The sequence below is a fragment of the Periplaneta americana genome, chromosome 8 (genome assembly GCF_040183065.1).
Source record: "Periplaneta americana isolate PAMFEO1 chromosome 8, P.americana_PAMFEO1_priV1, whole genome shotgun sequence".
In the NCBI taxonomy this organism is placed as follows: Eukaryota; Metazoa; Arthropoda; class Insecta; order Blattodea; family Blattidae; genus Periplaneta; species Periplaneta americana.
In genome coordinates, this window is record NC_091124.1 from 32,930,673 (window position 1) to 32,957,989 (window position 27,317).

Consider the following 27,317-nt stretch of genomic DNA (forward strand, 5'->3'; position numbering starts at 1 on the left):
TTTAGGCCATCTAGTGCGATCCATCCTTTCGACATGTTTTTTTCCACTGAAGTCGATATTGTTGAACAAAATTAACTATAGGATCCATTTTTAGTCCCTGCAATATGTCCACATTTTTACGGTGTTCCAGCAAAGAGCATCCCGCTGTTCGTCTCATGAACCTCATTTTAGCTGTCGTCAGCCTTTGCTCATCAGCTTTTCTGATTGTTCATGCCTCGCTACCGTAAGTGAGGACCGGTCGAGCTAGTGTCTTATATACCTTTAGCCTTGTATGTTTCTGAACATGGGATGATTTGAAGACGGTGTTAATTACGCCAGTGATTTTTATAAATTTAGATATTTTGTTCGACATATCTTCATCAAGAAATGCCAACAAAATTTAATTTTGAAAATTGCGTTTTCAATCTGTAACTTCAAGTAATATATAAATATTTAAAGAAAATAATCTGGCCTCAATGAGGGTGGCCATAAAGATCCAGAATAAAAACACTACAGAATAATTTAGAAAGACAGGGATTGTTTAGTAAAAAATTCAGAGAAATGCATTAGGTAAAGAAAATAAAAGAGAATAGAATAAACTTCTATCTTTATCGAAACGTACATTTTCCGTAAAATGGAGAGATAGCCATTGAAATCATAGCCACTCAACACATATTCAACAATCCGTCACTTTAATAAATAATTTAATCACTGCTCCCCAAGAATACCGATCGAAACATTTCATCACTCTCGTAGTGCGGGCTGCTTCACTTCGTGTAACAGGCGCACGTAGCTCTGGTGTAAAATAAAATTATCTATCTTTCTGCGCTGCCATGCCGCTAGTAATAAGTAATATGTTTAAGGCTAAGGGAAGAGCGTACTGACAAAAAATTCTTGATCGAGAATGTAACGGACATGACGTCAGACTAAATCGTTCACGCCCCAGCACGTTTCACGCGACCTAGGAAAACTCAATTATTGCTATGTCATATGGCTACGCTATTTAAAAGAGTACTGTAGGTATTTTATATTTTGAAAAACGACTGTGTTTACCAAAGAAAGATATTGGAATACAATAAACATGTCATTATATTCATGTTTTAGTAACAAAATTTATTTAAAAATTAAGCGAGCAAATTGGTCACATGTAGGCCTACTAATAGTATTTAAGGGCAATTGATTGCATCCCTTTCACGTAAAGATTAATTTTTGGTCCTACAGAATATACTGTCAGTGTCATTATCAGCAGCAGCAGTAATAATATTGCTCAGAGGATAAGTAGTAAATGTGCTCATCCTTACCATATCTGTTATAACAATAATTGATATTAGAGGAGAAAAATTCGCTCCAGCGCCGGGGATCGAACTCGGGTCCCTGGTTCTACGTACCAAGCGCTCTAACCACTGAACTACGCCGAAGTTCAATCCATAGCACCGAATCGAATGGACTGAACTTCGGCGTAGCTCAGTGGTTAGAGCGCTTGGTACGTACAACCGGGTTCGATCCCGGGTGCCGGAGCGAAGTTTTCTCCTCTGTCAATTGCATTCCTTTATTAATTTCAAGATAAAAGAGCAGTGATATTTCTACACACGTTCTTGTAGCGAATGGAATCGCTAAAAATATCGAGGTAGGCTGTATCGGAGATAGTCGCAAGTTCTTTTTGCGTGAATACGTTCCTCGGGATAGGATGTTGAATGTAAGGTATCCGTTGCCTATATACCCGCTCCCATTTGTGCTGCATATGCCTCGACATTGCGAAATTTCTCTCTTCACTCAATTTCATTCGTGAATTTTTCTAATTTAACTTGTCGATTGCTGATTTTTGCTCAATTGAGATTATAGCCTGTTCGTTACCGGTACGAATAGTTTGATACCTCTACGAATGTTCTATCGCTTCGCATCTCGAGTAACACTGTCTCGGCTGCCGTGCGACTCGCCAATTCGTGCAAGTTCCCCCTTCCCGCGCATTGCTAAATGATGTCACTCCTTGAACTCGAGGCACGTTGAATACGTTGATTGCAGTTTATTTCACTGGAACTTGTCGTGTAGTTTAGAAATTATAGGCGCGACAAAACTCGCCTGAAAATGTGTCGGTCGACTTTCTGTGTACTGGACTGAGCTTACAGACGTATTCACTTCAACAAATAATACATTTAATAATGATTCATGCGAAGCCGAAAATAGTGTAGCAAATTTTAAAAAATCTTTTTGAAGTAAAACTTCTTAGACAGAGTGCGAGTGGAACGATGTGAAACAAAATTCTGTAAAGCAAGTTTTAAGAAGGCTTTGCATGCTGTTGCTACAGGATTGTGTACGTTGCTTTGTTACCGCGTAAATAAAGTTGTTTATGTTTGAGATTTTCCACCAATTTACACAAATTAATGCATGAATTAGTGGCAATTCGGCTGCCTGAAGACAGTACGTCTTCTGTGTAGCGTTGTCACGTTATACAGTCGAAACCAGTGAGTGGAATTACATTGTTGAGAAGCTTTTTTTACTAGACAATTTGTCGAAATTAGAGGCAGACCGAATGAGAGCATGGCGTGAAAGAAAGCGTGCAATAAAACACCGAAAATTGAGCCAAAAATAAGGAAAGAGCAGGAACATGGATAAATAATGAAGAAGAGATGGGCATTCCAAATTTCAATTGTGTAGTGCATTTCTACCTCTCCTATATCAGAGCAGAGTTGGGACTTTACTTTAGGTTATTTACATTACAGTAAATAATGCGTAATTAAGGTAATAAATGTAAAATACGTAAAAAAACTTCCAAGAACTTTTATTTTCAGCCTTTCTTTGTTCAGTTTGCAATGAAAATTTACCGTTTGAACTGCCAACAAACCCAGCTTATAACTCGAGACTACCAATTAATGTTAAAAAAATGGAGATCTTAAGAATATTTTGGAATTCATACCGGATGAAGTGAAAGGATTCTACACAGAACTGTACACATGACCTACGACCAATAAAGATAGTAATGCCAGTGGAAACGAAGACTGAAAAAAAAAAAAAAAGTTTATTAATGTTCTAACATACAAAAAGTCTATTCAGCCATGCTTCCCAACTCTTTGATGATTAGTCATTAACCACATAAAATTTGGAAAATTATTACATTTAATGAGTTATTATGTTCAAATCTTTAACTGTTATACTATAAAAAGGCCTTTATCACTAGATTCGTTTATTTTTAAAACGCCATAAGTGACAAAAACAAAACTTTCGGAAAATCAATAAAAACTGTTTAGTTTAATTTTATTTTAATTGTCAAGATGTATTTAAAAGTGACATTAGTTGCTAAATGTTAGGTTTATTCACTATTCGTTGTGTTTTATAATATATATAGTCTCCAAAGAAAATAAATTAGTTAGGATGTTATGGAGTTTTTACAACAAACAAACTGAAAGTAAGCAAACCATTGTTATTTTTCTAAGTATTAGAGTGAATGAAATCAAGTATGAACAAATGCTGTAATCTATGTAAAAACTGCACAAAACAAAATTAGATTTCTTCTGCTGCAACAGACATTTTTCTTATCAGGACTTAAACGGAATGAAGTACTTGATGTTTAGATTGTCAAAATCAATATTAGTTTATTACTCCGCGTATGAACAATTTTCTACATTACGTATTTTACATATAAATGACATGTAAAATACATACAGGTACGATGAAAGAGTAATGGAACGGAGAAAAATTCTCTCCGCCGCCGGGATTTGAACCCGGGTTTTCAGCTCCACGTGCTGACGCTTTATCCACTAAGCCACACCGGATTCCACCCCGGCGTCGGAAGAATCGTCTCAGTTTTAAGTTCCAAATCTTGGGTTCCCTCTAGTGGCCGCCCTCTGCACTACGTCATAGATATCTATGAACCTAGGACCGAAGTCCACACACGTGCTGAGGTGCATTATAATAATATATATGATATGCGTAAATCACTTCGTGATTTAAGACTGCGCTTATTCCGTCGGATCCCGGCCAACTAGTCCCTCATAACGAGTGCACCTCAGCACAGGTGTGGACTTCGGTCCTAGGTTCATAGATATCTATGACGTAGTGCAGAGGGCGGCCACTAGAGGGAACCCAAGAGTTGGAACTTAAAACTGAGACGATTCTTCTGACACCGGGGTGGAATCCGGTGTGGCTTGGTGGATAAAGTGTCAGCACGTAGAGCTGAAAACCCGGGTTCAAATCCCGGCGCCGGAGAGAATTTTTCTCCGTTCCATTACTCTTTCATCGTATGACGCAGAAAATCTGCATGGAAATATCATATGTACTTCGGTACATTATAATATATATATATATATATATATATATATATATATATATGTGTGTGTGTGTGTGTGTGTGTGTGTGTACAGGTAATTTACTCGCCTAACCCTGTGTCAGAGCCACAAAAGCGTAATCAGTTATAGCAAACCAACATAAACGGCTGGGAGATCAACGTGCTGATGGATGTTATCCCGTACTCGTCAGTGATCGTTCACCTCTACTGAGATAAATGGGCGTGTGACCGGGTGTGGGGTGGTAGGTCATGTTATGAGGGATTCTCAAGATATTCGTTTTATAGGTAATTTGTCCTTACAAATATCTTTAACAAGGGCTGTTATATCAAAGATAATATTATTTTTGTTGCTTTTTACCTTTTGCGTAATGAACATCTTTACATTTCTTAAAATTATAAACAGCATTACTATTAATACTTTCTGTCCCAACCAACCCTTGTCCCTGGTGTAAACAAAGAAATGAGAAATTATAATTACAACACACGATTGGCAGAAAGAAATACGCACGTGCCTGAATTTAAAAACTAAACATAAGTTTGCGCAAAACTTGCAGTATTGCTAAGCACAAGATTTCTGTCACTTAATGGCCGAAAACAATATAAAATAATTTAGTTTACCGCCACTTTTCAAACGACATCATGTTCAGAAAGATGAACACTAAAACCTGCCTTGAAATTAGGCTAGTTGCCTATTGACTATTTTATTTGCAAGAAAATTGAAAAGTACGAAAGAGAAGGTGCCAGGAAACCTTTATATACAGAACGATTGGTAAAGGCAATAAAAGGAAGATCTGGAGGAGGAAGTAGGGAAAAGTGCCAAATCATTGGGAATAAATGCGATGGAGCGCAGGAGTTTCCACAAAAGCTGGGGGATGGACTTTCAGAATCCCCTAGAGAAAGGTTTCTTCGATCCTCTGAAGACTGGTTACGCTGTAGAAGTAGAGAAACTGTTACCACATCATCCTACTTTTCTCGTATCTCAGTCATTTAACACAACATTGTATCAACTACAAATCTTATTCCCTACAAAATGAAAACAGCTTAAATATTAGATTCATGCTAAGTTCGTAGAGTTTTTGTTTGTTATCACAAAACTGCGTTGCTAGAAGATTGTTTATCGTTTGTCATTTGCCATTTCTCATTTTTTATTTGGAGTGTTGTGCTTGTAAATACCCCTGAATTTTGCAGATTTGAAGAAAGTCTGTGCTATTTTTGGCTAAAGAAGATGGAATGTCAAGTGGAAAAAAGAACACTTCCGATATAATCTTTTGTTTGAGTTTAATAGATAAGCAAAGGCAGCGGAGGCGGCTCGAAACATTTGTACCGTTTACGAAGAAAATGCCACCGGATAAAGCACTGTAAGAAAATGGTTCTCTCGTTACAACACCCCGTACAGAAGATGATCCACAAAGGATGATGTTATGCGTTTGGTGGGATAAAGAAAGCGTTGTGTAGGCCTACCACGAATAGCCACCAAGTTAATTTTATTTGGCTGTGCAATAAATTATTTAATTTATGATTATTCAAAAGTCAGCAAAGATTATTTTATTTATACATACTTCTGTTTAATTGTTTTAATATTGTTGCTATGAAAAATAAAATAAACATCAATTCAAGCTATTCTTGAGTAAGTTAATGTGTATTTTTATTTGCGAATTAATGAGACAAAAAGACTTATGAACCCTAACCTGAATAATATGAAGACAATACAGAAACAATAATAAATTTATCTTTTCTCTGCTAGGCCTATACTAGTACAAAACAATAAAATCTCACTGCCAACAATGTGTAAATCTTATCACGGCTTCCTAAAATTATAGAAAACTGTGCGTTCGAAACCTCATTTTAGTCCAGTAGGCCGTGTTCATGCACGACCATCTGGTTCTGGAAACACGAAAGCATGGTGATGGTTACCAGGTTTGAACCCCCCTTTGAACTTTTCGAAGACAAAAAAAAGACCGATTTAGATTGAGTTTTTTTTATCCATAATCGTTTTTTCTTCTTTAATTTTTCACTATCAGAGTAACAAAATCTACATCGACATAATGCATAAGTCCTCCCATCTCTCCTTCTATATAATCCCTCTGCTTGGGGCTGCGGCACGTTCGAATTATAACAATGTTTTCTTTATTATAGAGAGACCTACCGCTAATATCGACCTTGTAATAAAATGAAGCTGACACAATATGAAATTTAACTTGTTGTAATACATATTGAAATGATAGTTTCGACAGTTCTGCAGTGTAGATAATACACTCAGGGACAAAAAAAAAACCGGACACTTCTATATTTGCTTGTATTTTGTTGCCAATTATTTCAAAATGAAACAAAACCCATTTAAACAAAATAATGTTTCATTTAGCACCTTATACGACAACATTTGAAAAAAAAATCTCTGATGAGAAAATTTACAAAAAATTACAAAGGGCGTATAACTATGGCATCGTTTGGTCTAACTGTTTTTTCATTTTATGGTGCCTTAAACATTAAAAACTCTTTTTAGTAACGGGCATTACCCCCTCTGGCTTGAATAACTGCATCCATACGTCTTGGCATGCTCTCAATTTGGTTAGCAATGTCTTCTTGAGGAATAAGTTCCCATTCTTCGCCAAGTGCTCGCCTCAACTCTTGTAACGATTCTGGTCTCAGTCGTCTATTCTTAACACGACGTCCCAGCATGTTTCACACGTGTTCAATTGGGTTCATGTCTGGACTCCTTGCTGGCCATGGAAGAACATGGATTCCCACTTCCTGGAGATAATCTCCGACCGTATGGGCAATATGCGGACGTGCATTATCATGCATTAAAACAAAATTATCGCCTACAAATTGGCCAAATGGCACAACATGATCAGCCAAACATTCATTTATATACCTATCAGCTGTTAGTCTTCCATTTTCAACAAAAACCAACTCTGTACGAGCATCCGTACACACTCCTGCCCAAACCATCACTTCACCACCTCCATACGGCACATTTTCGGAAATGCAACACTGTGAAAATCGTTCTCCCCTCCTTCTCCAAACTCTTTCACGTCCATCAGGTGAGCACAGATTGAAACGGGACTCATCGGTGAACAGAACACAGCTCCACTGTCCATTTCTCCAATCCCTGTGATCATTTGCAAAACGCAGTCGTTCAACTCGATGCATCCTGAGAAGTCTGGAACCAGTTGCAGGTCTACTTGATATCAGTCCACTTGCTTTCAACCTCCTTCTAACTGTTTTGGCCGAAATTGGGCGTCCATGCATGTTAACAAATTGCTGGGCTACACTAGTAGCTGGCAGGTTGCGCTCCCTAAGAACTCTCAACACCATATAACTGTCTTCATTTGGATTTGTAGCTCTTGGACGACCCGAACATGGTCTTCTGGTATATTCTAGGGTCTCTCTATACCGTTTTATGGTATCATGGATTGTGTTTCTAGCCATATTCATAACATTTGCAATGTAACGTACACTGCGTCCATCATCGTAAAGGGCTACAGCTCGAGCCACATCTTCAGGTCGCATCTTGTTTTAAGACAAATGTTACAACCCCACTTAAAGTCAGAAAATGTAAAAATAAAGAAATAACGAATGATAACGATAATGAAGCACAAAATGGTTGAGACAAAATTGTTATAGCTGAGACTCCGAAAGCAAAATTGGAATATTTGGTTGTAATGGCTTGTTTATAAAACAAAAAACAATCAACAATGTATACACATCTCCATAACAACAGATGGCTACCATAATATTGTATGAGAAGATAATGTTTTGCAAAATACCAGCAAATATTAAAGTGTCCGGTTTTTTTTTGTCCCTGAGTGTATTAAATATTGTGCATTGTCGATTTTAAACTCATTTTATCCATGACCATAACGAAAAACATGCCTTTACTAAATACTTTTGCGTTTGTAAAGTAGGCTTTTATTCAACATTACTTTATTCCACTAGTAAGATAAAGACTTTACCTCACAGTTCATTAGTATTTTCCTAGTACCCGGGCACACACGTATACTTTTCCATTCACCTATTACTCAAGAAGTTAATATATTAGTTACTAGATGTCACTACCTCTACTTCTTTATTACCATTTCTTAAATATACATACACTCAATCTCCTTCTCTTTTCTCTATCTACTACGTCGTAATTTGTGCATTGCATTCATAATTATCTAATACGTTTTTTTTTTTAATTTGTAATAATTTACCTTTTGGGAGGCAAGGAGACTTGAAACTCAAGGTTGCGTTTATAGGATTCTATAACACGCGTTAGTCAACTGAGCTAAACAGACACGATGATTAATTAAGTTTCAATATCCCTCTTAAGTTTACAGAAGTAAAATGTGAAATTATTTTAATCACATTAGTCCCGTGAACACATCTAAATAATCCCTGAAACTTCAAAAAGACAAAAATACACGTTTAAAATGAAGAAGTATATATTAAAATTATATAATTAATTATAATTTGTTATTTATCCAAGCCTTAGATACCATTCTTCACTAATCATGGCCTCCTAAATCATAACCTATCTAGTACACATACTTACTGGCTTTTAAGGAACCCGTAGGTTCATTGCCGCCCTCACATAAGCCCGCCATTGGTCCCTATCCTGAGCAAGATTAATCCAGTCTCTACCATCATATCCCACCTCCCTCAAATCCATTTTAATATTATCTTCCCATCTACGTCTCGGCCTCCCCAAAGGTGTTTTTCCCTCCGGCCTCCCAACTAACACTCTATATGCATTTCTGGATTCGCCCATACGTGCTACATGTCCTGCCCATCTCAAACGTCTGGATTTTATGTTCCTAATTATGTCAGGTGAAGTATACAATGCGTGCAGCTCTACGTTGTGTAACTTTCTCCATTCTCCTGTAACTTCATCCCTCTTAGCCCCAAATATTTTCCTAAGAATATCTAATACACATATCGATTCTAAAATCCATACCATGATACGTAATTAAATGAGGACTTATTTTCAATATATTTTCTTTTATAAAACGTAATTTTTTTGTTATGGTCATGGATAAAATTACGTATGGTACTTGTGAGCGTGATCTTTATTGCGCTCGTGTAATTTAAGCACTCGGCTGACGCCTCGTGCTTAAATCTTTCCACTCGCGCAATAAAGATGCACTTACCTCACAAGTACCGTAAATAACTATTAAGAGCGGAATTCACCCTTTCGTTAGCTTGAGTTCAGACTTTATTGTAAAACGTTCGTTTAACGTTTTGTGCATTTGACAATTCATATGTTAATATGAACTTCACATCGTTCCGGGTTTTTTTATACGTTTAAGCGACCGCAAAGCTCAGTTTTACAATTTTTAGTAAAACGTCGTGAAATGATTCTCGCGAGATTAGTGAAAATTTCACATTGTCAAATGTTTCTTCGTAGCCGCTGCGTGAATATGTTGCCGCGAATGTTCTTCTAGGAACTAGTTTCACATTCCCCTGTCAAAACTCAGCTGTTGATGATGATGATGATGATGATAATAATAATAATAATAATAATAATAATAATAATAATAATACACAAAATTTTAAATATCGATAATGTAAATTATTGTAAACAATTTTATTAATTGATTAACTAGTGGACTTACTCGAGTTAATTACGTTGCGCGGCTTACAGCTGTTTCAGTGCTTCACGCACCATCCTCAGAGCCTACTAGATCACGGCGTCATCTCGAACTTCTCTGCCTGTTATGTGGGTGTGTTTGATTGTTGAAAGGTGTTGAAGAGTGGAGTCAAATAGTGTGTGAAATTGACCTGTGTATTGAGAATTTGATCAGGGTGTGTTTTAATGTGTTTGTATATTTCGTATTGTTCTAGTGTGTTGAGTTTTTGGTTCTTGGGTTGTATGTGTAGGATTTCCATGTCCGTATTTATGTTATTGTATGTATGGTTAGCATTGGTTATGTGATCGGCGTATGTAGATGTATTGTGTCCTCTGGTTATTGCTTTAATGTGTTCTTTGTAGCGTGTTTGGAATGATCCGCCTGTCTGTCCTACGGACATGGAAATCCTACACATACAACCCAAGAACCAAAAACTCAACACACTAGAACAATACGAAATATACAAACACACTAAAACACACCCCGATTAAATTCTCAATATACAGGTCAATTTCACACACTATTTGACTCCACTCTTCAACACCTTTCAACAATCAAACACACCCACATAACAGGCAAAGAAGTTCGAGATGACGCCGTGATCTAGTAGGCTCTGAGGATGGTGCGTGAAGCACTGAAACAGCTGTAAGCCGCGCAAATCTTACATAATTAACACGAGTAAGTCCACTAGTTAATCAATTAATTATATTCAAGTGTTAAAAGTAGTGTACGCGAGATTCAAAATGGATAAACAATTTTAATAATAACCTTCCCCTTGACAAAATTCTGCGTATGCCACTGTCGCTGTCAGACCGAAAATCGCTATTAGAGAGTGTAGTCTTGTTATTATTGTAGGCTCTGCAATATTTCCACATGATACAGGGACTTAATAACATAATACTGTAATGAAATACATAATAAAACGTAGTCTATACGATTAATTATGTATAATCTTAGTTAAATTATTATATTATTATTATTATTATTATTATTATTATTATTATTATTACTATTATTTTCCCTTACGATCCACAGCCAGTTTAACACAATTGTTTTCAACGTTAAGTTTGTCAGGAAGAAGGAACAAAGCACATGCTATTCCCATTACTCTACAATATCGCACTGCAACGTTACATAATACCCAAATGCTTCAATACAAAACACTGAAAGCTTATATTTCAAAACACGGCTTTGTGTGTGTGCAATATAATTGGCTAGATTTATACCACTTAAATTAGTTTGGCTTGCAAACAAAGGGTAATGCAAATGCGCGCAGTTTCGATTTGTTTTTTCAGTCTGCATAGCAGTTCTGGAAGAGCGGTAATGAATTCAAGTATCTTACTCGGGCGGAGAAAAGAGAGGGAACATGAATCCACGGGAAGGGGGAGGAACTGATTACAGATTAGGTAAATATATTAAAAAATGATGCCATAAGCTCTAAAAAAACAGTACTTCTACTACTGGCACTGAAAATGATCCTCTCCGACATCTAGGGCCGTATTCATAGACATTTTTAGAGCGGGCTTTCGGTGGATTATCAGCGTTTTTCGTATTCATAAACCAGTGTTAGCGATAGGATATGATTTGAATTCTGTACTAGTAACCAGTGGATAGCCGGGATAGCTTAGTACGCTCGTAGCGCGTGCTGCGAAATGTCTATGAATAGCACCCATTAAGACTTCGGGACTCGGAAACAAGTCTTCATCTATCGTCACACTATTTGGTTTCAGTTTTGCTTTTTTTTTTTAACATCTCTTTCACATATTAAATATGATAAATGTCTCTCTTGGAACAGTCTCAATAGTGGTTTTGATGATGATGATGATGATGATGATGATGATAATGATGATGATGCCTGCAATCGCTGCTTTACATTCTTTATCATGCGATGAGATACCTCCCGTTCTCCTGGATGTCGGGTGATGAGGCTTTCTGTTGCGTAATTCCATTACTAACTTTTGCACCGATTATTTTTAAAGTACACTTTATCCACCAAAAGTGTTTCGAAATGCCCTTTGACACAATTTAAATTAACCCATTTTCCAATATTTACATACAAGGAACACACACTGGTCGATTATACAGGTTGAACCGTAAGAAATGTCATTAATTTCAGGATGATTATACTCTGAGACGACTGGCCTGAAGATTTCATGGAGACAGTGTTGCTTTCAATACAGAATAAAAATAATGCCAAGAAATGTAACAAGTTCAGAACTATCAGCCTGATATCACACTCGGCGAAGATTCTTTTGCGAATACTGAATCGACGTTTATATTCTAAGATGGAAGAACAGTTGGAAGAAGAGCAGTTTGGCTTCAGGAAGGGAAAAGGTACGAGAGATTCAATTGGACTGCTACCAACAATCAGCGAAAGATACCTAGAGAAGAATGAAGAAGTATATAGTATTTGTGGATTTAGAAAAGGCGTTTGACAGAGTGGATTGGAATAAATTGATGGGGATCCTAAAGAAAACTGGTGTGGGTTGGAAAGAGAGGAGGCTGTTCAGTAACTTTTATATGAAACAACGAGTCAAAGTCAGGATAGGAGAAGAAAATAAATGTCAGAAGAAAGTAAAATAGGGAGAGGAATACGACAATGATGCCCTTTATCACCTACTTTGTTCAACATCTACTTGGAGGATTTAGTGAAGAACGGTTTTCAGAACTTAGGAAGAGTGATGGTAGGAGGAAGAACAATAAAGTGCATAAGATTTGCTGATGATATGGCATTGTTAGCAGAAGAGGAGATGACACTAAGGGTTATGCTACTGGAGCTAAATGACAGCTGTGAGCAGTATGGGATGAAGATAAATGCAAACAAGACGAAGACTATGGTCGTAGAAAGAAAAGTAAAGAAGGTAAACTTGCGAATTCTAAATGAGGCAGTCGAGCAAGTGGACAGCTTCAAATACTTGGGTAAGCAGTAACATGAGCTGCTGCCAAGAAGTTAAAAGGAGAATAGCAATGGCAATGGAAGCTTTTAATATAAAAAGGAGCATCTTCTGCGGATCTCTGGAGAAAGAACTAAGGAAGATACTAGTGAAGTGCTTTGTGTGGAGTGTGGCATTGTATGGGGCAGAAACATGGACATTACGAGGAAGTGAAGAGAAGCGAATAGAAGCATTTGTAATGTGGATATGGAGAAGGATGGAGCGTGTGAAATGGACAGACTGAGTAAGAAACTAAGCTTGTTGGAAAGAGTGTGGATGAAGAAAGAATGATGCTGAAACTGATCAAAAAGAGGAAAAGGAATTGGCTGAGTCACTGGCTGAGAAGAAACTGCCTACTGAAGAATGCACTGGAAGGAATGGTGAACGGGAGAAGAGTTCGGGGCAGAAGAAGATATCAGATGATAGAAGACATTAAGATATATGGGTCATATGAGGAGACAAAGAGGAAGGCAGAAAATAGGAAAAACCGGAGAATGCTGGATTTGCAGTGAAAGACCTGCCTTTGGGCAGAACACTATGAATGAATGAATGAATGAATGAATGAATGAATGAATGAATGAATACTTTGAGATATTTCAAACAAAAAATTTAATACAATTTTGCTCGTTTTTGCTTTCTTTTAGAGATAAAAATAGTTTTATATGAAACATTTCATAGTGTACTCTGGAAAAGCCATTGATTTAATTCCCAATATGCTCAGTCAGCTTAAGACTGATAATAAATGATTGAAAGAATTTTAGTTTCGTCCTTTAAATGTGCAGAAATTTGATCTGAACAAATGTAACTTTTCGTTCTGCACAGAAATTTTAAAATGTTACATTTGTTCCGATCAAATGTGTAATTAACTGATTAAAATTAGGAGACAAGCAGTGTGCAGCGAATTTTAACGGAGCAACGAGATGATCATCTGAAATACACGCGAAATTCCCTTTGATTTTACAACTGTCGCGTTTACTTGAACACTGAATGAACAAGTGATGGCTAAGGGCAGAGAGGGAGATCATGCCTTACCCCTTCACCCTGCTTGTATGCTAAGGGGTTGATTCGCGAATCAAGAGTGCAGACCACTGCTCTAGAGAATCTCCTTTAATAACGAAGCTGCTCTTCAAAACAGGACTGACGATTCTTTAACTCCAAATCACCGAATTTTTTAAGCGTGGAACCGAAAAACTGCCAGAACGTTGGGAGTTAGTCATAAAGAATGCAAGAGAATAGTGATTAATTTGCGTACTTTATGTAAAATAAGTCTTCTTCTTCTTCCCTTCAAGTATTAGGCCAAATGGCCTGTTACGATCTCACAATTGAATTTTCAATCCAGCGCTTCTTTGGAAGACCGAGAGATCTCTTCCCGTTTGGACGATAGTGGAGCATGACTTTTGGGATTCTATCTCTATGCATGCGATGCAGATGGGATAGTGAAGTGCATTCTATAACCTCTCCTATCCAAATCCTATCCTCAACCTGCCCGTGGTGCAACTGCTTTTACAGATGAGGCTCTGGGGACCGGGTATTGGCGGTATAACCACAACATCATATACACAGGAAATGCTGTATAGGTGGGAACCCCATCAATTCTACCCCTTCGGGCCAGCAACCCGTTGGGCAGTAATTTCATAACTGCTTTCAAATCTCACAATAAGCCTCGGATGAACCGGATTGATAATTCTATTGACGACAATGGCAAGGCTAAGGACAATTCTTGTAAAATAAGTAATTTTGGATTTAATAAAAAAACGCTACAAATCTATGCATCAACCAAATATTGTCGTACAAGCTGAGGTTAGAAAGTGCGCTGAGAGTGGTTATGTTTCATAGCATACACTGACATCAGACTGGGTTACTGTGTGTCCTTGACTGGCGATAATATAGTATTTTTTTTTATTTTAGTAGGTTATTTTACGACGCTTTATCAACATCTTAGGTTATTTAGCATCTGAATGAGATGAAGGTGATAATGCTGGTGAAATGAGTCCGGGGTCCAGCACTGAAAGTTACTCAGCATTTGCTCATATTGGATTGAGGGAAAACCCCGGAAAAAACCTCAACCAGGTAACTTGTCCCGACCGGGAATCGAACCCGGGCCACCTGGTAAAATATAGTAGAGATGGTGTGTAATATACCAATTTTTACCATAGGCGTACTTATACTATAGAATAACAAAAAAATCCATGACTGGGAAAGAAAAGAAAATACATTTTTAATGCCATTTTTACAACACAATATGAAATTTTGAGTATCTTGAACCGATAAAGATATGTTTTAAGGGAACACTCTACTAAAATGACAACTTTCTTCCTGATCATTTTTTTCAACCAAATTTTGAAAGCATGTTTATTATGTAAAGGACTAACAAAATCCAAATTTTCAAATCCCAATTGTTTTTGGCTTTTGATTTTTATTTTTTTCTATTCATTTTAGAAATATTTTCAAACCCATGTTTTTAGTAGTAGATCTCAATTTTTAAGCTCCTTTTTTCTTTTTTTTTTCTTTTTTTTTTTTTTTTTTGTTACATTCAAAAGACATAGAGAAACATTCCTATGCATTCATTTTATGGAATGTCTCATTTATTCACTTTGAAAGACATTTTTGAAATTTTAAAAATGTTATTTTTCCTATAATTCGTGAAAAAAATATTAATAAAATAAACTAGCAGCATTTCTCATAAAATAAATGCATAGAAACATGCAGCTACCTCATAAATGCTTGCAGAAAAATTTCATCCAGATTGATTAATATTTGGCATAAAAAGGTCGGTGTTGAATCAAGAAAAATAAACTTAAAGAAAAATGGATTTGAAAGTAAAATGAACATTTTATGTAAATAAAAATTCCCCTCCGCTACATTCATCTAGTAACTTCAGGGAGCCAACTTTAGAACAAAAAGTTACTAAATTTGTAACCAGAAATTTGCAAAGAAAGAATTCTTCGATCAAAAATAATTTTGACAGTTCTTTAAATGCCACGCCCTCTTACAAACTTAATTTAAAAAAATTAAACAAATGTTTAATCAGAATTTAACTAAATCCATTTGGGGTATGGAAATATACATTCAAAATAAGTGAAATAGCCAATATTTTCTTTTTTGAAAATATTCATGATTTTCAGTGGAATCTCCCCTTAAATCAGGCCTGGGCAGTAATACCTCAATCGAGTCACTGCACACTACTCCCTAACTCCTCACTCCACCTTCCTCGTCTGAGATAGTAATGTTTTGGCCCGATACGAGTAGACAGGAAGGTAAGCATTGCTCAGTGACGGATTGTATAAGGCGGGCATAAAATCTTTTATGAATTTTAGGTTCGCTGGTCGCCTGAAATACGCCACTGATGCACAGACCCTTGCTGTGCGTTTGTTTATCAGGCAGTGTAAGCGAAAAAGACATGGGCGGGGGATTTCTGAGTTCCCTTTCACTTCTCCGTTGTGCCCAGCCCTGTTTTAAATAATATGATATACGTCACTGCAATGGACGTATTTATATATACGGATAAGTTAGTCCATCTCATAGTTCGGCATATCGCATAAAAATGACACATACTGAATAAAATATATTTATGCTCGACCATGCCGAAATGTAGTAATTATACACCTGGTAGCAGTCCTTTAATGCATGTCACCTACTCATTAAAGTACAGGTGTTCAGCCAATGACAACTCAGATTACAGGTGTTCAGCCAATGACAAGTCAGCTTTGTACCGTTATAAAACCGCAAGTATCGATTATTCTCGGATATGCAATCGAAAGAGAATTAGCGAAAAGTCACGGAGGCTGGAAATCCAATACTGTCGCAGATGGTTATGTTCTGTTACTATAATAAGTAGCGTTAATTGTAAATAATATTCAAATAAATTCAATTTGTCATCTCGTTTTTCAATGTCGAATTCAATAATCAAGGTTATATCGAGTTTAACGGGATTACATCAAGGTCAATTACATTATTGTTCCTCGGAAAAAATCAATACTTTCGCGTCTGCGCACATCTCACAATTCACGACCTAGAACAAGGTGACTTCCGATCTTGTCAGATACAAATAAAATGTATACATCTGAATAATTTCAAATTAGAAATATGGTCGAGCATAAAAAGTCGTATGAAACTTGCCTATAATGGTAATTAAGACGCTCGTATGAATATTATGAAACTCGCTTGCGCTCGTTTCATAAACATCCATACTTGCGTCTTAATTACTATCATTATAGGCTAGTTGCATAATGTACTATTAGGATTGTGTCTTTCTGAACATAAGGAGAAAGAAATTTCCATGATACCTTACAACTGTGGATTCTGGACGAATTAAAGTAGACGAAAAGAAAGCAGAGGTAATGGAAAAGTTATTTTAAAACGTGTTGCAGATTACAGAAGAGAAATTCTATAAACATTCGGAATAAGCTCAACATTTTAAAATTATGCAATGTAATAAGACAGAAATATAACTTAGGTATGTAAAATGTTATGTTTTATTTAACGACGCTCGCAACTGCAGAGGTTATATCAGCGTCGCCGGATGTGCAGGAATTTTCTCCAGCAGGAGTTCTTTTACATGCCAGTAAATCTACTGACATGAGCCTGTGGCATTTAAGCACACTTAAATGCCATCGACCTGGCCCGGGATCGAACCCGCAACCTTGAGCATAGAAGGCCAGCGCTATACCAACTCGCCAACCAGATCGACTTAGGTATGTATAATTGACGACAATATGTTCCGAGAATATCTGAAACCGCATTACAAAAATAATTGACTATAAACCTATTAAAAAGAGCTTTATTGCCAGACCTAAAAGAAAAAAATGAGTCTGGAAAGATTCCAGCAAATAGTTTCATAACACGAGATCAAACTGACGGCTCAACGGTCTCAAATCATGTAGCTGGTAATAAATTTCTCCCGCGGCTCTCTTTTGACTTTTACGAGTCATAAAATATGTTACCCAATGACGAATTTAACTGTCCGCTTTTAAATCAGTTTCCTGTGCAGTGTGAAAAATATAGCCGATACGCAGCTTATGAAGTAAACTGCAACAGAACATTGTTTATTACCTACAGTTTCTTGTACGCCGATAAGAAATTAAACAGAGTATAACCACAGTCTAGTACATATACGGTCTTACTAATAAAAACTCTATATACAGACCTTTAACTATCTTATACTTATACAATGAGTAGCTCATTTATACGTGGTGTGTAAATTTCTTACTAATAATCACTATATACGTCGCTTATAACAGTACAACTGTTGCACAGCTACGTCATAGTTTCGTCATTACTTCGTTACGAAAGATAATAGAATATCTGAGGTTCTCTATTTCATCCGGTAGAGGGCTCTAGTGTGGCGTGTTAAGTATCGATAGTACAACTGGCTCTAATCGATTACCATACTATATTTTGGTCAAAGAGTACAAGCTACAGTAATATTATTCTAATTATTCTGTGCTCTTTGGTTTGTTCTTCTTTGGTTACTAGGCAACCATCATCATAAAATGACAGTCGATACGAACAGCTGTTAGAGGGGCGGCCATTTTTTCTCTATATACAACGCTTAAACAAGGGTTTCGTGTATATAACTACTGCAAAGCAATTCCCATTGTATAGTTACAGCCTGTTTATACGTCCATCGCTTCTGCATGGTTTATTAGTAAAGTTTTCTGTCTCAACTCTGCATAAGTCTAGTATAAAAACTATACACGGTTTATTAGTAAGACTGTTACAGCTCAATACGTAGGGAATATGCATCCAACGATAGTTGAACCACAGTCCAGTATATACAGTCACGAAGCTCAGTACGTAGTAAAAATGCATCCATAGATAGTTGCTAACCACTAGGATCTCTACTATCGCCTCATCACAAACAATGCAAATAGTACCTGCACAGTCTATTGTTCCTAGTACCCTCATAAACTCAAGCTTCGTGACTGTTATATACTAGACTGTGGTTGAATTTTAGTTGCTAGCCATTAGGATCGCTACTATCGCCTCATCACAAACAATGCAAATAGTACCTGCACAGTCTATTGTTCCTAGTACCCTCATAAACTAAAGCTTCGTGACTGTATATACTAGACTGTGGTTGAATTTTAGTTGCTAGACATTAGGATCGCTACTATCGCCTCATCACAAACAACGCAAATAGTACCTGCACAGTCTATTGTTCCTAGTACCCTCATAAACTAAAGCTTCGCGACTGTATACACTAGACTGTGGTTGAATTTTAGTTGCTAGCCATTAGGATCGCTACTATCGCCTCATCACAAACAACGCAAATAGTACCTGCACAGTCTATTGTTCCTAGTACCCTCATAAACTCAAGCTTCGTGACTGTATATACTAGACTGTGGTTGAATTTTAGTTGCTAGCCATTAGGATCGCTACTATCGCCTCATCACAGACGATGCGAAATAGTACTGGCACAGTCTATTGTTCCTAGTACTCTCAGTTGCTAACCGCTTGGAGCGCTGTATCGCGAGAAATGCAAAAAAAATCGCCTCTAGCTTCGTGACTGTGTGATATTAGACTGTGGCATAACTGTAACTTGTTATAAACTTTTAGGGGTGGTAGAGGTGATTAATACGAATAATTTTCTTATAGGAACCCATGACCGGAAACTTAACGCTTGGTAGTTACAAGCCTTCATGTAGCCTATGTGCTAAGCAGTCTAAAAGTGACAAGAGATTTAAGGAAATTCCCAATGATTGCATGAAACGTCAAAACTAGAATCCAAGTAATAAAATTCAATGTGTACTTTCTTTAATACTTTAATATATTTTGTGCGAGATCGTGCGTATTTGCTTGGTTTCCGCACAAAACCAACCCGCGGTAAGTCTAAAATTCCACATTCAGTATTCCCAACCGAACACACATAACAATTTCCCTCTTCTTACCGCTTAAGTGACATATTGATTTTACTGCTTTAGGCTTTTAACATATTATTTTTAGAGACGTTCAATATAGTAATAATTATAAATTGGAAACTTGCCACTGCAATTTCATCTAAATTGCACTGTTAATTATTGTTTTTAAATATTTGCAAAAATTAAGTAAACTCTACAACTCCACTAAAGTTACTGCATTTCGTGATGCATGTAACATTAAGGAAACCGTTTGTTTTAAGATCGCATTTATAGACTGGGGGGGGGGGGAAGACAGACGTATATCATGGCCTGCTGGAGTATAGTAAACACAGAAAACATTTTAAAGCAACAATGTTGAAGATAGATATTTTTGTTTTCCAAAATTGCCGTCATTGAACAGAAACCAAGATGGAGATTTCATTGCAACTAATTAGAAATTCCTCTTTCAAATATGTAATAAACGATCTTCGCACAAAATAATGTACGATACACGAGCGGTATGTTTTCTTTCAATTCTCGGAAATTAAAAAAGCTCAACTACGTTTCGCTTTTTCAAACTTTTCCTCGAACTTCAACATACCGCTCTTGTAACGCATATTACTATTATTTGATATTAATGTAAATACAACACCTATATACCCAATATTTCCTTGACTAATGTGTGGAAAAACTCCAATAAAAGAATGGGAAAATTGGAGGAGGAAAATTGAAAAAATACGCGAAAAAATGTCCTTATAAGGAAAATTGGGGTTGAGAAGAATACTAAGGCCGAGTCTCAAAGCTATATTCACAGCTGAAGTGAATAGTTAACTAAATAGCCGGATGTGACGTCAGAAGTCATTATCCAAAGCTACATAGTGCATAGCAATGAAGTCCGTTGTAACTAATAAAAGAAAATGCTTGATTGTTGACTTGTTCACTAAACAAACATGGATACCTCATCTGCAATTGTGGTTATGAAATCTGAAGATACTGTGGAAGTAAAATAATGTAAATATAATGTAGAACAACACGTTAACTTTGAACATTGACATTGTTAGTAGCCTACATTCTTCACAATGTTTTAAACATTATTGTAATGTACTAAGCCCTAATCTTTTCCCCATAACTCGTAATAAAAGTGCATTAGGACACTGCCTTCTTAAGTTCAGTGCTGAACCGTGGCGTTATGGTTTTTAGAAAAATGGTCTATACATATATGGGTACAGTTCCAAAACTCTCTAATGTATAGTTTATAATAAGTCACCTAGTTGCTAGTCACTAGTGTTTAATATGGACTTGAAATTTGAGACACGGCCATATTATAAGAATATTCTAGTAAAAATAATATTTTCATTACTTCATGACCATTACAACATTCTATTTCTTGCCTTTTATTCGTGAAATAGTTTTAAAAAACGCAACTCGTGATTTTGAAGTTCCCTAGATACATTCAAAATCACACGTTACATTACTATAGAGCAGCCGCGGCGAAAATGCGACTCACGAGCACATTGTGGCTCGCAGTGCATTACTCTCGCTTCCTACCTACAACCCCCACCCTCTCACTCACTGGAGTCAAACTCCGTTCTATTTGTATTTGTCTCGGACCTGCGAGTGGCGTATCGTCGCAATATCTCTCTCGAAACCATGTACCTCTACAAAAACGAAAGTTTCAAGTAGGATGGGAGGATGCATTCTTTTGCTTACAATATGATGAAAATATTAAATGTATGATTTGTTCACAAATATTACTAGGAAAACGGTTGTATAACATAAAACGGCATTATAAGTTCTACATGTTACTGATGAAACATTAAAAGGTTAAGTGTTATTGTTATTATTATTATTATTATTATTATTATTATTATTATTATTATTATTATTATTATTATTATCTCTGTACGTCGATTCTTTTACAGCAGATGTACGAATAATGCGGTTAGATTTTCAATTTAAACTCACAGATTCACAATGTGACGTTAAATGAAAGCTAGATGTAAGGACTTGACAGATATTGAACTTTTTAAATCTTTGGAAAAAAAATAAATATTTGAAGCTTCGTTCTTTCGCTTGCTCTGTTGAAGCCATGTTCGCTACAACTTACGTTTGTGAAAAATTATTTTCAACAATGAAAATAGTAAAAATCAAATTTAGATCATGACTGACAGACAAATACCTTCGTGATCAACTACGATCGGCAGTAAGTGACATAATTCCTGATTTTGAAACTTTGTCGCAGAGACATTCTGAAGACAGTTAATTTTAGGTTGTGATAATGTGTCGTATGCTTTCTTGTTCATTTCTTTCTTCGTTACACGTACTAAACATTAACTTCCCCTTCGGTTGTCCGCCTCCCTCCATAGGTGCTATGCACGTTGCAGCTTACACAGTGACTCGGCGCACCATGGCCTTTTCGCCACGGCTGCTATAGAGAATGGAGCGAGATGTACCGCTTCTGTTTCCACGGTAGCCTATCACGAGAGATATCGTGTTACATGAAAATGGGACAATTTATTTTTATCCGTATATGGCTCCAATGAAACGCTTCACGTTCAAAGTTATATGATATTGCAGAATAATAACCCAAATCATTGATTATAATCATTATTAATTTCTAATTACTGCATATTAACTTAAAAGATAATGCAGTTAAAATAATTTCTACCTACAATCATTATAGCAAGAGTCAAATTACCCTAACATCCTCAATACCGGCATTAGAACGCTGTTTCACAGATTGTCGCGCCCATTTGAAGTTTCCCAGTGTGTTCATATGGTGTCACGGACAATAATAATTCTTGCTATCTACTAGGTTCTCCTAACTATTGATCGGTGTGTCCATTTGACCTTCCATATATGAAATGCCTATCAATAAGTTGCCTTAATGTGAACCTTCTCATAATAACAACAAACTAAACAAACAAAAATTACCTACTCTATGCATAGATACGGAAATAAAATTTGGAGCTCCCTTATTGCATAAATTTCGTTTGTGCGAGATCGTGCGTATTTGCTTGGTTTCCGCACAAAACCAATCCGCGGAAAGTCTAAAATTCCACATTCAGTATTCCCAACCTAACACACATAACAATTTCCCTCTTCTTACCGCTTAAGTGACATATTGATTTTACTGCTTTAGGCTTTTAACGTATTATTTTTAGAGACGTTCAATATAGTAAAAGTAATAATTATAAATTGGAAACTTACCACTACAATTTCACCTAAATTGCACTGTTAATTATTGTTTTTAAATATTTGCAAAAATTAAGTAAACTCTACAACTCCACTAAAGTTACTGCATTCGTGATGCAAGTAACATTATGGAAGCCGTGAAAAAATCAACAAGATTCTATAGACTGGGGGAAAAAAAGACAGACGTATATCACGGCCTGCTGGAGTATAGTAAACACAGAACACATTTAAAGCAACAATGTTGAAGATAGATATTTTTGTTTTGCAAATTTGCCGTCATTGAACAGAAACCAAGATGGAGATTTCAATGCAACTAATTAGAAATTCCTCTTTCAGGTATGTAATAAACGATCTTCGCACAAAATAATGTACGATACACGAGCGGTATGTTTTCTTTCAATTCTCGGAAATTAAAAAAGCTCAACTACGTTTCGCTTTTTCAAACTTTTCCTCGAACATGAAAACTTCAACATACCGCTCTTGTAACGCATATTACTATTACAACACACTGCGCATGTGCAGTAAACAAGAGCCCCCTGTAAACAGGATGGAAGTGAAATAGCCTTGCAGATTTTCTGAGCGAATAGCTCATGTTGTATGTAATAAAAAAGCTATATAATATCATATTGGTGGAAAGTTCATAGTTTTCCCCCAAATGTTTAACGTCTTATTCGGTAATTATTGCGATTAGGATCGTAATTTTTGTCCATATCGATAGAAAATCTAATAAAGAATAATTTATCCCTCTGGTGTATTTCAATATCGTGACGGTTTTCATTTAAATTTAATTTTAAAAATCTCTCATTTCAAGCCACTGCACGATGCGACAAGTGACAACGTCGAGACAGAGAGCAGCTCACCTACCGACACATACCGAGTTCGTTGACCTCTTACATCTGTATCACGAGTAGAGTGTGTTAGCGGCGATGTTGAGGGATTGCTGAAAGTTCCAACATAATTTTCTAATTAACCGTGCATTTAATCACAAAACGTAATATAGGTTTTCTATTCATTTAAGCGTACCCTATCGTTCCTTTCAATCAGCAAGGTTATTTCACTTCCACCCTGTAGCCTATATGCTACTTGAAGACAGTCGTTCGAAATTGTTGCCTACGTACAGGTGGACTCCCATCAAGATTCGCTCAAAATTTTAATTCCGAATCTGTACATTAATACAAATAAGTCTAACGTCATATACAAAATACATTTCATTTATACTGAGATGAATTTTCAGTTTTGTGTTTGATGCCAGTTGGCTATCATATGTACAGTAGTGACAAAAAAACCGATCCTTGTAGCTGATTTCAGAGGCACAGATTCAAATTTTGCTAGTCACAAAACACATCCCTCTTGTATAATTAATTGTAACAATGAAATTTATTGCATTTGTTCGATTCTTACCGTCTTTTGTTTCCTTCAGTGCCTCAAACTTAGACGAAAAAACTTTGAGAGTTTTATTTTCATCTGGCATCAATATTAAATTTCTACCTCTATTCGGCAAAGGTAACTGCGTATTTTTACATTAAATAGCAGTACATACCTTTGGCTTCACTATCCATATTGAAATTACCACAGTTTGACACAATACACAGCACAGGATTCTTTTGTATCCTTTTTTTTTTTTTTTTTTGCCATTACTGTACAAGGTGTCTGATTTAAGCTGTTTAGGCAGCCCAAATATCAGTCCACACATGTTGGAGGTATTTAATTGTTTCGCAGGCGGAATCAGGGATGTGTATATATACCACTGACATTGTTACGTTACGAATTTTAGTTTTCGTGTGACAATTTTATGTTAAACATGTACAGTCGATCTGTTATGATAATTATTTATTTTCTTTCGGCTTTCCAACGTTTCTTATAGTCGTGTTTTTCATTGTTTAGTGTTTTGTCCAGTCATTTACTCTTCTCCATATTATTTCTTAATACGTAAGTTATCTCAAATCCGTTAAATTAATTTGTTTTGTTTCATTCGGAATGAATAACGGACACAATAAGAAGGTATCTTTAAAGAACAGACAGCGTAGATATTTATTTACTTATTTATGTATTTATTTTTATTTATTTATTTTATTTATGTATTTATTTATTTATTATTTACTTATTTGTTTATTTCTTATTTATTTTTATTTATTTATTTATATTCATTTATTTATTTACTTATTTTTATTTACCATTTATTTATTCATTTATATAAAGATATTCTGACTATGTCACTTCTAGCAAAACTACAAAGAGAAAGTCACAACCTGGGTACACCAAGATAAACGTTGAATTGAGACTGTAACATACCAAATGGTATACGACATACGAGATCAATGATAACCCGCATGGAGCTGTACCATGTCGACGTATGCTGCTTGCTGGAATAAGCCTATTTTATATTCAATTCTTCTGTCGCTATCATTCACTTTTGCTGTTACGAGTTTCAGAGATTCGAACCGTGAATAATTACCGAAGACAGGAATCAATCAAGCTTTTACAGCTACTGCTGTGGAACATTCTGGTTCTTAAAATGTTTCATCAATTACATATTTCCGTTTTGAAGTACCTAGTATTAACTAGAACCTTCTATAATCACCTGCTATCGGAGTTCGACATTAAAGAGTATGAAAAGAAGAAGAGGGGATCGAACCCTCACAGACAGTCGAAATATTCCTAAACCCATTACTCTAGCTGAGAGCCATTAACTATCTTGAGAGATCCGCGTATTATAAATTAATGTTTCTTTACTCAAACGCATCGTATGACTCAATATATTAATCAGTCAACCCGCTTGGCCTATATCTATTTTTTATTTTAGTGGCTTTCACTCATTATTAAAACTAAAATACAAGCGCAGCGAGTTAGAGAATTTCAACGATGAAAAATGTCTATGCCTAGTCGTGTTGTGCGTGATGCCTAAAACAATTTATGAACGGCTTGATTCAGACAACCTGTATGTTGTAAACAAAATTCTGTAAATAGAGTTTCGCAAGAACCCTTAAAAGTTAACAAGCATCACTATGGCAACATAAACGCATGCTAAATGAAAGAAAACAATAGTAATATACGTTACAAGAGCGGTATGTTGACGTTTTCATGTTCGAGGAAAAGATTGAAAAAGCGAAACGTAGTTGAGCTTTTTTAATTTCCGAGAACGTGAAAACAAACATACCGCTCGTGTATCGTACATTATTTTGTGCGGATATTGTTTAGACGAATTTCTAATTAGTTGCAATGAAATCTCCATCTTGGTTTCTGTTTAATGGCGGCAACTTCGGAAAGCCAAAATATCTTTCTTCAACATTGTTGCTATAAAATGTTTTCTGTGTTTACTATACTCCAGCAGGCCGTGATATACGTCTGTCTTTTTTTTCCCCAGTCTATAAATGCGAACTTAAAACAAACGGTAAGGTTATGTAATTATTTATTTTTCATTTAAATATTTTAACAATATTATTTATATAACATATTGCAGTAATAACATCGGCATCTGGAATCTTGTTGATTTTTTCACGGCTTCCTTAATGTTACTTGTATCAGGAATGCAATAAGTTTCGTGGAGTAGTAGACTTTACTTAATTTTTGCAAATATTTAAAAACAATAATTAACATTGCAATTTAGGTGAAATTGCAGTGGTAAGTTTCCAATTTATAATTATTACTATGTTAAACGTCTCTAAAAATAATATGTTAAAAGCCTAAAGCAGTAAAATGAATGTCGCGCTTAAGCGGTAAGAAGAGGGAAATTATGTGTGTTAGGTTGGGAATACTGAATGTGGTATTTCACACTTACCGCGTATTGGTTCTGTGCGGAAAACAAGCAAATACGCACGATCTCGCACAAAATGATTTACCATGATCTCTTAATACAGCTTCAGAACTAAACGCTGTGGTTTACCAATATGGTACAGAAAGCAATCGATTGCTACTGTTACGTTTGTTGTTTTGAAATGATGTGAGTAGGCCATGTCAAGTTTCCCGGGATACCATAGTTAAGCAAACTTTCTGTATTATAAATAAGATTTTCTAAAATGTAAGTTTAAGTTCTGATAACATTAATAAATGTTAATATTAAAATGATTTTGACTGTTCTTTAACTAATTTTATAGTGTTAGAAGACAACACCAATGTAAGGAAAATATAAAATTTCATATTGTAAACCATTTCTGCTAGCGGTAATGGAACAAGGATTTTCACTACTTACGATGTGCAGAATGAAATTAATGCCAAGAAAGTTGTCATAATGCATAATGTTTTAGTAAAATTTTCATAGTTCGTAAAAAATCTTCACTTTTTTTATTTTGTAATATACAGTAATTAGTGGCACCAGCGAATAGGGATTATAAACAATGGGCACTTCGCGTCGGTACCTTTGATGTAGCCGGACTGATTTCAATGACCTTCAAGCCAGCTAGAGCGTGAGATTCTGCTTTCTCCCTAGAGTTGGCGCTGACATCACACCAGCTAGCAGTCGACACAGCGGAAATATAAC

The 27,317-nt window shown here is 36.0% G+C and overlaps 1 protein-coding gene and 1 non-coding gene across 6 annotated transcripts in view; both read right to left on the reverse strand.

Annotated features, from left to right (window-relative positions):
- Positions 1 to 27,317, reverse strand: part of Cep164 (centrosomal protein 164) — a 138,466-nt gene that overhangs the window by 103,125 nt on the left and 8,024 nt on the right. The gene's annotated exons all lie outside the window — the stretch shown is intronic.
- On the reverse strand, positions 3,678 to 3,749 carry TRNAH-GUG (transfer RNA histidin (anticodon GUG)). Its single transcript has one exon. It is a non-coding gene; the product is annotated as a tRNA-His (tRNA).